Genomic DNA, 13,685 nt, shown 5'->3' on the forward strand with positions numbered 1-13,685 from the left:
GGGCTCACTAGATGTGGAATGAAAATTATCTTGACTATTTATGACCTCAGGTATAGTTATTTTTCTTTTTTTTAGGGTTAAGTAAATCATGTCCTATATTCAATATTTTCATAGACTCCGTGTTTGTATGGGAGCCCTTTTGAATTTTGGAAGGAAACTTGGACATGAATCATATTCTGAGATTTCACAGAGAAAACATGGTGGGGACAAAATGAGGCAAATTCTGATGTTGCTAGGGTGCCTGGGTAAGGCACATGAATCGATTAGAAAGAAGCTTGAAGATTGAACCTGGTCTATATTAACTCAGAACTTTCGTTTTATGCCACAATTTACCATAAGATTTATGGAAACTCGAAACATTGGGGGTAGGGGGTAGAGAATGGCAGTCAAATAGTTCCAAATCTTGAAAGCTTTTCAATTTAAGAAACATTTGTCTCTAGGAATAAAGCCAACACAGTTGGTAGAAATTATTTTTAAAAAACCCTTACCTCTTCTTTGATTCTACAAGTATATGCTACTTTCCATATAGCCTCTAAGCTACTTTATAAATATTGTTGACCATCTCCAGGGGAAAACAATGTCACAATATGTACAGTGTACTTGCTCACAACATTTTTATTGCTATCATGTACTATGAACCAAATATTGTAGGAAATATGTTATGTTTTGGTCATAAGTAAGAATGAAAGAATTTTTTATATAGGTGACCTGGGAAGAAATAGGTTGGAAATTGATATTTGCTTGGTGGAAATAAAATTTTACTGCTCTTTGAGTTGAACTCATTAAGTCAGAGTCAAAAAAGGATATAGGGAAAGTCAAATAATCTTTAATTAGAAAAAACTAATCTTTTCTTTGCTGAAGTGACAGGTCATCGAAAAAGGCACAGGGTATGTTCAAGAGGACTAAGTGAAATATGCATGGTGCAAAAATGAAAAAGAGGAGATGAATGAACTGCCTTGACTTTTAAAGAACAAAGGACTAAGACAGTTGTTCTGACTACATGGACCATCAGAAGACTGAATTTCAAACTTCTTTCATGGCTGCATGCCATAGAGTTGAAATCAGAAAGGAGTTCATAGGGTATGAGACCTGAAGTCTCTTTGTTTCTCTCTTAGCTCTTTTCTTTCTTTCTTTCTTTCTTTCTTTCTTTCTTTCTTTCTTTCTTTCTTTCTTTCTTTCTTTCTTCTTTCCTTCCTTCCTTCCTTCCTTCCTTCCTTCCTTCCTTCCTTTCTTTCTTTCTTTCTTTCTTTCTTTCTTTTCTTTCTTTCTTTCTTTCTTTCTTTCTTCTTTCCTTCCTTCCTTCCTTCCTTCCTTCCTTCCCTCCTTCCTTCCTTCCTTTCTTTCTTTCTTTCTTTCTTTCTTTCTTTCTTTCTTTCTTTCTTTCTTTCTTTCTTTCTTTCTTTCTTTCTTCTTCTTCCTTCCTTCCTTCCTTCCTTCCTTCCTTCCTTCCTTCCTTCCTTCCTTCCTTCCTTTCTTCTTCCTTCCTTCCTTTCTTTCTTTCTTTCTTTCTTTCTTTCTTTCTTTCTTTCTTTCTTTCTTTCTTTCTTTCTTTCTTTCTTTCTTTCTTCTTTCCTTCTTCCTTCCTTCCTTCCTTCCTTCCTTCCTTCCTTCCTTCCTTCCTTCCTTCCTTCCTTCCTTTCTTCCTTCCTTTCTTTCTTTCTTCTTGATGGCTGGGTGAAAGGGCTGAGAAATATTCCTTTTAAAATAGCTGAGTACGTGTGGTTTGTGGGAAGAGAGAGAAACAAGAGGAGTAGATTTTGTACCTTTTATTTATGTTTTTAACTATGAAAGCCTTGGCTGTACGCTTCAACTATGGCCTATATAGCTGCATAATATTGAGAACCTTTCGAAGTAGTTTGTTATACCTATTGGACTACCTAGCTAAGAGTTACTCTCCTTTTTTTCAATGTAAATAATCGTAAAGGATGGACATTTTGAATTGGGCGTTCTTGTGGCAAAAGTTTAATTTGGTTACAAACACTTAGGTGTTCAAAACACTAATTGCAAAAACTATTTCAAAAATACAACCGACATGTTTATGTTGTAAAATTGAGACAAAAATGTTTGGTTCTTTGCTTGTCATCTGCCTTCTTTTCCCAATCTCTTTCCCCTTGCCTTTGGACTCCTTCCTTCTTTGTCTCCCTCCCTTCTTTCCTTCTTCCTCCTCCCTCTGTTCTCTTTCTCTCTCCCTTTCTCTATCTCTCTCTTCTCTATCTTTCCCTTTCCCTCTTTTCTTCTCCCTTTTCCTCCCTCCCTCTCTCTCTCTTTTGCTTTCCTTTTTCTCTTTTTCAGGATAGAGTACTATACATACACATACATCTATACACCCATATACGTACATACACATATATGCATGCATATGTGTATCAGTGTGTATACATGCATATAATAATTCACTTAAGGCAGAAAAACTAATATTAAGTATGATAACAAAGATCATTAGAATTATGAAATTAAGTCACAACTTCAGCAAGAGAAGTTTGAAAGCAACTCTTTCCATCAAACTAATTCCGTTCAACTATAACAATATTACCTCTGAGGATCCTTATCCCAACATCCACTGGGAGTATTGATTATTGGAAGGGTCTTCAAGCAAGGTGACATCTCAGCCTCAGAGACACCTGAAGGGTCCCCCTGAGGGACAGGTAGGATTCTCTAACATTAAAGTCCCCATTTCAGTTTGTTCACCTCAATGCCAGTCACCAATGATTATGGTCCTGCTTTTATTTAGCCAATTAACACAATTAACTTATACAAAGGGATATTTACTGAGACATTAAAGCAAATACGGAAGTATAAATATCTGAAGAGACGCCCTCTCTGTAGGATTGAGGTCCCTGGATAGTAGACTCAGCCTAAATCAGTTTCTATATGGGATTTGTCTCACCAAATTCTCTTCTGAATCCAGGAGAGCAGATAGACTAATTGCTATAGTTCTCTCCTGGATGCCTTTGATCTATATTGGGGTCAAGCTGGTTGCCCAGGACTTCTCATCTTACTGTCTTAGGCTGGCTGAGAAATCTGGCATGGATTCTAGTTTCTAGGCCTCTGGTGGCTCACTATCCTGACCTTTCAAAGCTTACAAGGTCCTTTGCCTAACTGCAAGAAAGAGCAAATGCAAAGGGGTGAAGAATAAAGGACCGTATTCTTGGGATGCATGCTTGCCCCTAGTGAGCAACTGTGAAACTGGAAGCTGGCAGCGCCTCTGCTGCCACCCCTGAGTCATGGCAAGATGCGCTCTTGGCTTCCTGATTGCTGTGGGTGAGAGAGGGCCTGAGGCCTCTACCACACTAGGGAGTGCACAAGAGCTTTTCCTTTCTCAAAAACCAGCCAGCAGGAAAAAGAAAGAGGCTGCCTTTGGTTGGTGAGTGCCTTTTGATTGTATCCCAAGTCAGGCTCTGCAGCTAATCAAAATTCCTTCTCTTCACAACATGATTAAATGACTGGAACCAGTTATAGAATGTCTTTTTGTTGTTTTTCAGTCACTTCAGCTGTATCTGACTCTTGGTGACCCCATTAGGGAATTTCTTGGCAGAGATACTGGAGTGATTTGTCATTTCCTTCTCTAACTCATTTTACAGAGGAGGAAACTGAGGCATAGAGGGACAAGTGACTTGCCCAGGATCACGTTAGTAAATGTCTGAGGCCAGATTTGAACTTGAGTCTTTCTGACTCCAGGTCCAGTACTCTCTTCACTGTGACACTTAGCTGCTCTAGTAGAATGTCTACACATGCTGAAAATCATGAAGCAGATACATGTCATCGCACTTTTCCAGAAGATGTACCCCAGCCTGGCCATAGGCAGAGTGTGCTGAGCATATGCTGAGGATGAAGCTTTCATTTGCCAAGCATTTGCTACACAGAAAAGAGGTATTAAGTACCTACTATTTGCGAGGCACTGTGTGCTAGCTTCTGGGGATACAAAAGTAAAATGGGACCGATCCTGCTTACAATGAGCTTATATTCTGTTGGGGGATACAATATGAACACAAATAAATCTGATAAGAGATTATTTGAGGAAAGAGAGAACTCTAACTCCTGGCTAGATCACAGAAGGTTTCATTCATGTTAGAGGAGATGCTTGAAGCTGGAAGGGTTCTCAGAGTCTTAGATGAGAACGGACTGCATTTCAGGTACAGGACAGTTTGCATCCCATGGAACATATATAAGGATGAGCCTAATGGGCTCATCCTATGAAGTGTGTGAAGGAACTGCACTGGTAATTTCTGGGAACTCTAGGATCGCATCTGACTCAACCCTAAAAGAAGACTCGGGACTTTGAAATGATAGATCTTGTTTTGTATATATTTACTTACACATTGTCTCTTCTTGGGAGAAAGGGCTCTGTTTTGCCTTTCTATATCTTGAATTTAGCAGAGCGCCTGGCACGTAAGAGGCACTCAACAAATTATTGTTTATTGACTAACTATTGGACACTGAGAAAGGAAGAGATGTTAACTCAATAGAACTTTATTTTATTTTTATTATTCAATTTATTTGTCTTCAGTTCTCTACAATCACTTCTATAAATCTTAGATTTTTCCCCCTCCCTCCACTCTCTCTTCCCAAGATGATGTGCAGTCTTATATGGGTTCTACACATACATTCTTACTAAATACGTTTTCACCTTAGTCATGTTGCATGGAAGAATTAAAATGAATGGGAGAAACCATGAAAAAAACAAAACAAAACACAAGAGAAAATAGTCTGCTTCATTCCGCGATTAATAGACTTTAAAAAGGAGTAACACCACCTTCTAGAACTTTCTTTGTTAAATTCTCCAGGTGTCAGAATGTAACTCAAGGACTTCCCATGAGGGCTGAGAGGAGTGTTACCTTCTCTACCCTGGGAACGTGGTGACTGCTATAATGTGGCAATTAGAACAGGGGTTCAACTAAGTGAATTTTAGCCTGGGATTCTAGTTGCTTCTCAGGTTTCTTTGCTTGATCATAGGTGACTGAGCAGTGATCCTAAGGTGGATGGGTCTAGGCTTGGAGACTGCCTTGAGAGTCTGAGGAAGTCAGGAGATCCTGGGTCCTCAGTCAGTGCTGATTTCACTGTAGGAAGTATCCTTTATACATTTTGCAAAAATTAGAAATTTGGTTCCCCACTCTTCCTGATCATCAGATAATTACACGTGATATCACACCATTACATGTGATAAAGTTTTAAGGTTTTAGCAAGATATTATATCCCATTGTTTCTTTAGGAAGCATGAATTCATCTCCTTTTGCTCAGAAGGGAGCAAAATCGTTAGACAAACATAAATTGACCATGCCTTTGCAGGTTTTTAAATAGCTGAGCCCTGAAGATGGTTTTAGGGACTGTCTAGGAAACGATTTTAAGCTTAAAGGAACCAGTGCTAATGAGGGTAATACCATCCATCCTCCCAGTTAGCAACTTAGGTATTATCTTTCTCTCTTCTCATCCTCCGTATCTGATCAGTGGTCAAATTCTGTCATTTCTTTTAAGTTTTGTTTGACATCTTTTGCTTTTTACATTATCATAGTCTTTTCTTGTATCCCTCCCCCTCTGTCTTCCAGAGAGCCATCCCATATAACAAATAGTCCTTTAAAGAAAAAAAGAAGAGGAAAAATCAGTACAACTGATCAATCAAACAGTCCAGAATTATGTGTAATGTACAACATCTGAAGGGGTAGGTGAGGAGTATCTACTTGTCTTTTTTGTTTCAAGTCATCTCTATGCATCTTGTCTTTGAGATCAATAAGTTTTGTTTGTATGGAGTGCATGTTTTCTTTTTATGTTATTTCTTTTAGTTACTCTTCTTCCCGAATGCCCTTCATTTCTATGTACTAACTTTTCCAATCAATTGTTCCCTCTTTTGTTTCTTTGGTGACACTTGCCATTGCAAATTCAAATTTTTTTGTTCTTCCAATTATTTCTACGTGTGTGCCATAAAATTCTGCTCTCACAATTCTCGTTTCTTTTTTAAGCAACTTTGGAGCATATATTTTGGTTCCGTGTACTCCTCAAAATTCACAAGGTCTTCTGTCTTATCAAGGGTTGGATAATTTTCCTTTATTTTGTAATATTTATTCATAGATGCCTGAGTTCATTTTCAAGATCTAGAGGTCATATTTACTTCCACTGTTAATGTCTTCCTATTGGTTTATCTCCTTATATTCAAGGTCTTTGAGTTTATTTTCTCCTGGATTCTTTCATAATTTCAGTCTTTTCCCTTTATTATCCCTACTGCTCACTTTCTGACTCCTTACCCTCTGATGGTGGTTTTCCTAGGAGCTGGATCTCATAAAGTCTCAGTCTCTTCTCACACTGCATAATTCATGGTTCACCAACCTAGGTCTCTGCCCCATGTAACTTCTGGTGGGACAAAACTGATCCTGGCTAGACACTGGGTTCTTTCCCCCAGTCTTAGTGAACTGCTACAATCCCTACCTCTCTATTCCTGCTTCATTTCCCTATTCATCATTACTCCGGCCCATTAGCACATTGTTGCCACACTGCTGATATTTTAACTTACACAAATTTCTCCTGCTTGGAGTTTGTATCTCTAAGACACGAGAATAAAGAAAGGGTGGAGAATTAAGCACTATTATAAGCTTGAACACCTTTCCCTTTGTTACGCTTCTCTCTTGCAGAACTCTGTTGTAGCAAAACAAAACCAACACTGGGGATGCAGATGGAGTTTAATTTTGTTGCAAGACCATGGGTTCACTTATGTAGCCCTGCTGCCAGGAACCTCGTGGTTATTGGGGGACAGAAGCAGGTTCTTAATGTGTGAGAGTTAGGCGTTAATTCATGGAGTTTTTACCTTCTTTGAGTTCTTGGTGTACTCGACCATGCTGATACATGAATTTACTTTATCTCTGGTACACAATTTCTATCTTGAAGAAGTTTAAGAGTTCTAGAGGATTAGAGAAAATGTCTAGTTCTCTATCTTATTGATCATATGTCCAGAAAGAGTAAGGAAGATAGATACACACACACACACACACACACACACACACACACACACACACACACACACACGGGGAGAGAGAGATAAAAAATAATGTAATAACAGAAGATATTTATAAAATTATCTTTAAAAAATTTTTTAATTATACCAATGAGACAAGTACCATGGGGCCAAACAGAAGCAAATGTTCTAGAATAGCAACTGACAGCATCTGATGGGAGGTAAAGAAATGGAAAAAACATGAAATCACAGAAAGAACAGTGCAGGATGATGAAAAAGTAGCACGACTGGGAGAAACGACTTAACAGCATTTGAGAATTGCCAGGCAGTTAGGAGGCATAGTGGATAGAACCCTATGCTTGGAATCTTGAAGACTTGAGTTCAAATATGACCTTGGAGGCTAGCCACGTGATCCTGGCAAACAACCTCTGCCTCAGTTTCCTCACTTGTAAAGTGGGGATCATAATAGCACCCACTTCTCAAGGAGACAATATTTGTTAAGTGCTTAGCACAGTCCCTGGCATATAGCAGATACGTATAATAAATGCTTGTTTCCTTCTTTCCAGGAGGCATAAATTACAGGGAAAGCAATATTCCACAAATAGCCAGAGTATCATTATTGTGGAAGATTGACCTCTATGCTAGACCCCTACCCAAGCAGTGATACTGTAAGTCACTAAGACTGTGTAGGAAGCCATTTATTTTCTATATGTCCTGATGTTAGTTGTACTTGTTTCCCTTGAAAGTGATGCTTTGAGACTTGTGGACCTGTATCCTTGTTAGTGACAGCCTCCTGGGGTTCCCAAGGATTACTTTGTTTCCAAATTAATTTTGTGGGGATAAAAAGCCAAAGAAGTCAGAAGTCCCCCCAAATATACAGTGACTCTTTTTGTTAGGATGGACCTTCTGGCCCAAGTGCATCAAACACAGTACTGTAGCTGCTGAACTCAAATATAGTGAAAAAGTAGAAATTGGAAAATAAAAGTCCATCTTCTATAGGTAATTTGCTCAGTGCTTAGAAAATAACGTAGGGACATTGTCAGGTCAGGATCTGGTAAGAGACATTTATTTTAGGACAAGAAGATGGCATAAGGATTCCAAATCCAGGGTCTCAGATGCCAAGCCTCTAGTCCTGTACAGCTGTCACTACTATCTCAAGAGAACTAAATATTGTAAGCCCACTTTATTGGAATGTCTTTTTCTTTCTTATATTTAACAACTAACAATAGCATTAGCCTTAAGGTGTTTTCATACATTTTTATTCAGCGTTCCCAATCCACTTTAAACTGGGAGCAAATAGTTAAAAAGTTTGGTTTATTTTCCCTTTCTGAGAATTATTTCATTTTTAGTTAGCTCCTGATTGATATGATTTCCAGGTATCTCAAGTGTATGAATTATTTGTTGTTCAGATAGTAATCTTATACTGCTTCACATCTCAAAGAGTTCTATTCCTTCTGCTACATGCACATTCACTCCCTCATTTTAAAAATCCAAATTTTCTTTTCCCCCAAAAGAGCTACTAGGCCATAATAACCTAACAGCCTACAGTATTCTTAGAAACAAATAAATAATCCAAGTTAGGGGGTTCATTTACTTGGTTTTCTTTGCTCAGCATTTGGAACCCTCCTATTTTGGGGGTGATAGGAGGGTTGTTGGTGATTGCCTTCTGTTGGAAAAGAGGTAAAGAGGGATATGATTTTATAAAAATTTTCTGGTCACCATATATACATATATATGTATATGTATATGTATATGTATATATACATACACACACATCAATATACACATACATACACATGCATATATATTTTTTTTCTTAGATAAATGTAATCTTCATAGTTCAAAACAGAAGACTCTAGAACTTGGTGAGTGGTTGAAACTTGAAACAAAAATAGGAAAAAACAATAACCTCAATCACTTCACTTCTTCCCCCATCAATATTTTTATTATTTATAGTGCAGGACTGCAAGCAAATGTATTCTATTGATTTTAGCCACTGTAGGGCCTACAGCAGAGGAAGGAGTTAAATTACTCTGGCCATGGACAGATTTACACTGGTGCTCTGATTTTGTATGAGGGGGAGACCTGGATTAAAATCCTGCCACTGCCCCTTACTAATTTCTGTGATTTGGGATAAGTCACTACTAGTCATATTAGAGATTAAATGTCTCTAGGGCTCAGTTTCCATATCTATAAAATGAAAGGATTAGATTTCATTGCTTCGGTGGTCCCTTCCAGTTCCAAATGTAAGGTACTGAAAGAGCCTTGGCCATATATGCCAGGCATGTGCTAGTCAGTCAGCAGGGGTACAAGCATGATATTCTATTGCCATACCAATAGTCTGCTACAGAAATCAACCACCTCTCTAGCTGTGAGTGCCACTTGTGGGGTGGTGTAATGTTAATTATGTTCATGAGAGTTAATGGGCTTGCCCATTAAGGGAAGCTTGATTAGGGGAGATTTGTCTTGTAGGAAGGCCCATACCTTTTGTAAATTTCTAATGAGGTACTGGTTTTCAAGGACTGTGATGCCCTCTGGCTCTGAAAAGTGTATATATACTCTGAGGTGAGGTTTTATTTGGGGCTTACTCACTGAAAATATTTGTTTGACCAGACGAGACTCTGGGCAGCCACTAAGGAGCCCCCCGGCTTTGAAAACCCTGATGCTGGTGTTTCTCTTGCTGGTAGCTACGTATGCTGACTTTTTCCCTGAAAAGTGAATGATCTATGTGCTTGATTAAAGTAGGTTGTTGATCCCTCAAAAGTTGCCTTCCTTTTAGAAAAGCAGATCTAAGAATCTGTACAGCAAACTCTTCTGTGTATGCCAGGGTCCTTGCTGTTACAGATATTCCAATATCCTGGATTGCTATATGGAATAATTAGTGTGTGTGTGTGTGTATCCTTGTATGTGTGAGAGAGAGAGAGAGACAAAGAGACAGAGAGAGAGAGAGAAAGTAAGAAAGAAAGTAGGGGAGAATGGAGATGAAAGACATTGGAGAGAGAGAGGAAAAATATCTTCTATCCTTTCTCCTATCAATCTTCCATGCAGCTGTCAACTATTTTTACAGCATAGATTTGACCATGTTACAATCAGTGCTAGTGGCTCCTTATTACTTTTAATATTAGATCCAAATTAATTGTGGCCTCTCTCCAAGCTGCTTTTCCAGTCTTCTATAGTACTTCCTTTTACATTCTTTGTGTAAATCAGCCAAACTGATCTTTCTCTTATCCTCACATATGACATTCCTTCTCCTGTTTCTGTGCCTTTGCTGAGCTGTCCGCCATGTTTAGACTTCATTCCCTCTTTACCTCTACCTCTTAAGACTTTTAGTTTCATCCCAGGCTCAATGTAAGTGCTACCTCCTCCTGAAGCGTTTCCTCTCCCAAATTAACTTGAATTTATTTTGTGTATATTTTAAATATTCTGACAGCTCTACCTGTTAGCTCCTCTTCCTTTGGAATGAAATGGTTCCTTGAGGGGAAGGAACATTTCATTTTGCCTTTGTATGCTCTCCCACCAGTGTCCCAGAATGGCCGATGGTAGTATCTGTATTGGGACCCAAGGACAGACTGGGTCTGGGGAAGAAAGTGGATTCAAAGCTCTGTAAAAGTCTCAGGAAGAAGAACTTAACCACACTTAAGGTGAACGTCTTGAGAAATGCACCCAAGTCACTTCTAGGAGCTGTGAGTCATTCGTTTACTACTTGTGCTCTCTAAACATTCTTGTTGTGTCAAAATTTTGTGACTATTGGCTCTATTGTCCAAGGGTTTTTCTTGGTAAGAATACAGGAGTGGTTTGCCATTTCCTTCTCTAGTGGATTAAAGTAAACCAGTGAAGTGACTTGCTGGGAGCCACACAGATAATAAGTATCTGAGGCTGGATTTTGAACTCAGATCTTCCTGACTCCGGGCCCAGTACTCTATCCACTGAGCCACCTAGCTACCTCTTGAAATTTTAGCCTACTTTTTTCCTGCTCACTACACATACTTCTGGGGAGGGTATCATAGACTTTGGGACGTTGTTTTGTAACAATGATTCTTACCACCTTAGAAAGTACCCCTTTCTAAATGTTAATTAAGTGGAGTTGGCCGATTTATATGAACTAATTTTCATGGTGGGAAGGACACCAGTAGGGGCTGGCATTAGACATACACCGCCCCAACCCCTGAAGGCTACCTTTAGAGCCCTGAGGAAATGAAATAGCCAATCTCTGGAACCTGACTTGTCAGTGTGGGTCAGAGTTGGGGGGAATGAGCCCAGTGAATATGCTATACATAGTTAATAAACATTTGTTGACATTTCAGAGGAATAATATTAAGGAGGAGGAAGAAGAAAGAGAATTAGAGCTCTTTAAATCAATCAATAATCAACAAACATTTGTTAAACACTTACTATGTGCCAGACACTGTACTTGGCACTGGGCGTATGATTCACTCTGCTCTGGCAATTGTAGAAAATTTGACCAAATGTGCTGTGTAAGTGAGCTGCAGCCTGGGCCCTGAACCTTTCACTGCTTTCTCTCTCTCTTTTTGACCATGATATTAGGCAACCAAGTAGAAATCAGGAAAGATGGTTAACCCTAGAGAGTTCCTAAATTCCTCATTCTCAGTACCAGTACCAGTACCAGTACCAGCTGCACATTGAAATGAGCCCCCTATAACTACTATCATGGTGGAGGAAGAGGCCTGTTTTGCCATTTTCCTTGAGGGAACACTTTCAAGATTGCCCCCAGTGTTGGACACATTCATCTCAGGATTGTCATTTAGTCACCTACACTTAGGTGACTACTAAATACTAGAAATAAAACAGAAATGATAGCCATGGGGTAGGCTCAGGCTCCCAAAAAACTCACATCTGGGCTTTAGCTGCCATGTATTTTCAGTCTCCCACTTCTGTTGGGGTCAGGGAAAAGTGCCAACCTTCCTTCCTTTGCCTCTATGCAGAGGTTTAAAGACACCTGCTCTACTCAGCTGATAGGAAGAGAAAAGAGGCAGAAGGCAGACATTCTATTTTTTTTTTTTATTAAATTTATTTATTTAACTTTTAACATTCATTTTCACAAAATTTTGGGTTACAAATTTTCTCCCCTTTTGTCCCCTCCCCCCCCAAACACCAAGCATTCTAATTGCCCCTATGACCAATCTGCTCTCTCTTCTATCATCCCTCTCTGCCCTTGTCTCCATCTTCTCTTTTGTCCTGTAGGGCCAGATAGCTTTCTATACCCCTTTACCTGTTTTTCTTATTTCCTAGTGGCAAGAACATTACTCGACAGTTGATCCTAACACTTTGAGTTCCAACTTCTCTTCCTCCCTCCCTCCCCACCCCTTCCCTTTGGAAGGCAAGCAATTCAATATAGGCCATATCTGTGTAGTTTTGCAAATGACTTCCATAATAGTTGTGTTGTATAGGACTAACTATATTTCCCTCCATCCTATCCTGTCCCCCATTACTTCTATTCTCTTTTGATCCTATCCCTCCCCATGAGTGTCGACCTCGAATTGCACTCTCCTCCTCATGCCCTCCCTTCTATCATCCCCCCCACCCTGCTTGTCCCCTTAACCCCCACTTTCCTGTATTGTGAGATAGGTTTTCCTACCAAAATGAGTGTGCACTTTATTCTTTTCTTTAGTGGAATGTGATGAGAGTAGACTTCATGTTTTTCTCTCACCTCCCCTCTTTATCCCTCCACTAATGAGTCTTTTGATTGCCTCTTTTATGAGAGATAATTTGCCCCATTCAATTTCTCCCTTTCTCTTCCCAATATATTTCTCTCTCACTGCTTGATTTCATTTTGTTTTAAAGATATGATCCCATCCTATTCAATTCACTCTGTGCACTCTGTCTCTATGTATGTGAGCGTGTGTGCATGTGTAATCCCACCCAGTACCCAGATACTGAAATGTTTCAAGAGTTACAAATATTGTCTTTCCATGTAGGAATGTAAACAGTTCAGCTTCAGTAAGTCCCTTATGACTTCACTTTGCTGTTCACCTTTTCATGGTTCTCTTCATTCTTGTGTTTGAAAGTCAAATTTTCTTTTCAGCTCTGGTCTTTTCATCAAGAATACTTGAAAATCCTCTATTTCATTGAAAGACCATTTTTTCCCCTGAAGTATTATAGTCAGTTTTGCTGGGTAGGTGATTCTTGGTTTTAGTCCTAGTTCCTTTGACTTCTGGAATATACTGTTCCATGCCCTTCGATCCCTTAATGTAGAGGCTGCTAGATCTTGTGTTATCCTGATTGTATTTCCACAATACTTGAATTGTTTCTTTCTAGCTGCCTGCAGTATTTTCTCCTTGACCTGGGAACTCTGGAATTTGGCCACAATGTTCCTAGGAGTTTCTCTTTTTGGATCTCTTTCAGGCGGTGTTCTGTGGATTCCTTGAATATTTATTTTGCCCTCTGGTTCTAGAATCTCAGGGCAGTTTTCCTTGATAATTTCATGAAAAATGGTGTCTAGGCTCTTCCTTTGATCATGGCTTTCAGGTAGTCCCATAATTTTTAAATTGTCTCTCCTGGATCTATTTTCCAGGTCTGTTGTTTTTCCAATGAGATATTTCACATTATCTTCCATTTTTCCATTCTTCTCTCTTTGTTCTGTGATTTCTTGGTTTTGCGTAAAGTCATTAGCCTCCATCTGTGCCATTCTAATTTTGAAAGAACTATTTTCTTCAGTGAGCTTTTGAATCTCCTTTTCCATCTGGCTAATTCTGCTTTTGAAAGCATTCTTCTCCTCATTGGCTTT

Source organism: Notamacropus eugenii, chromosome 5 (assembly GCF_028372415.1).
Source record: "Notamacropus eugenii isolate mMacEug1 chromosome 5, mMacEug1.pri_v2, whole genome shotgun sequence".
NCBI classification, from domain to species: domain Eukaryota; kingdom Metazoa; phylum Chordata; class Mammalia; order Diprotodontia; family Macropodidae; genus Notamacropus; species Notamacropus eugenii.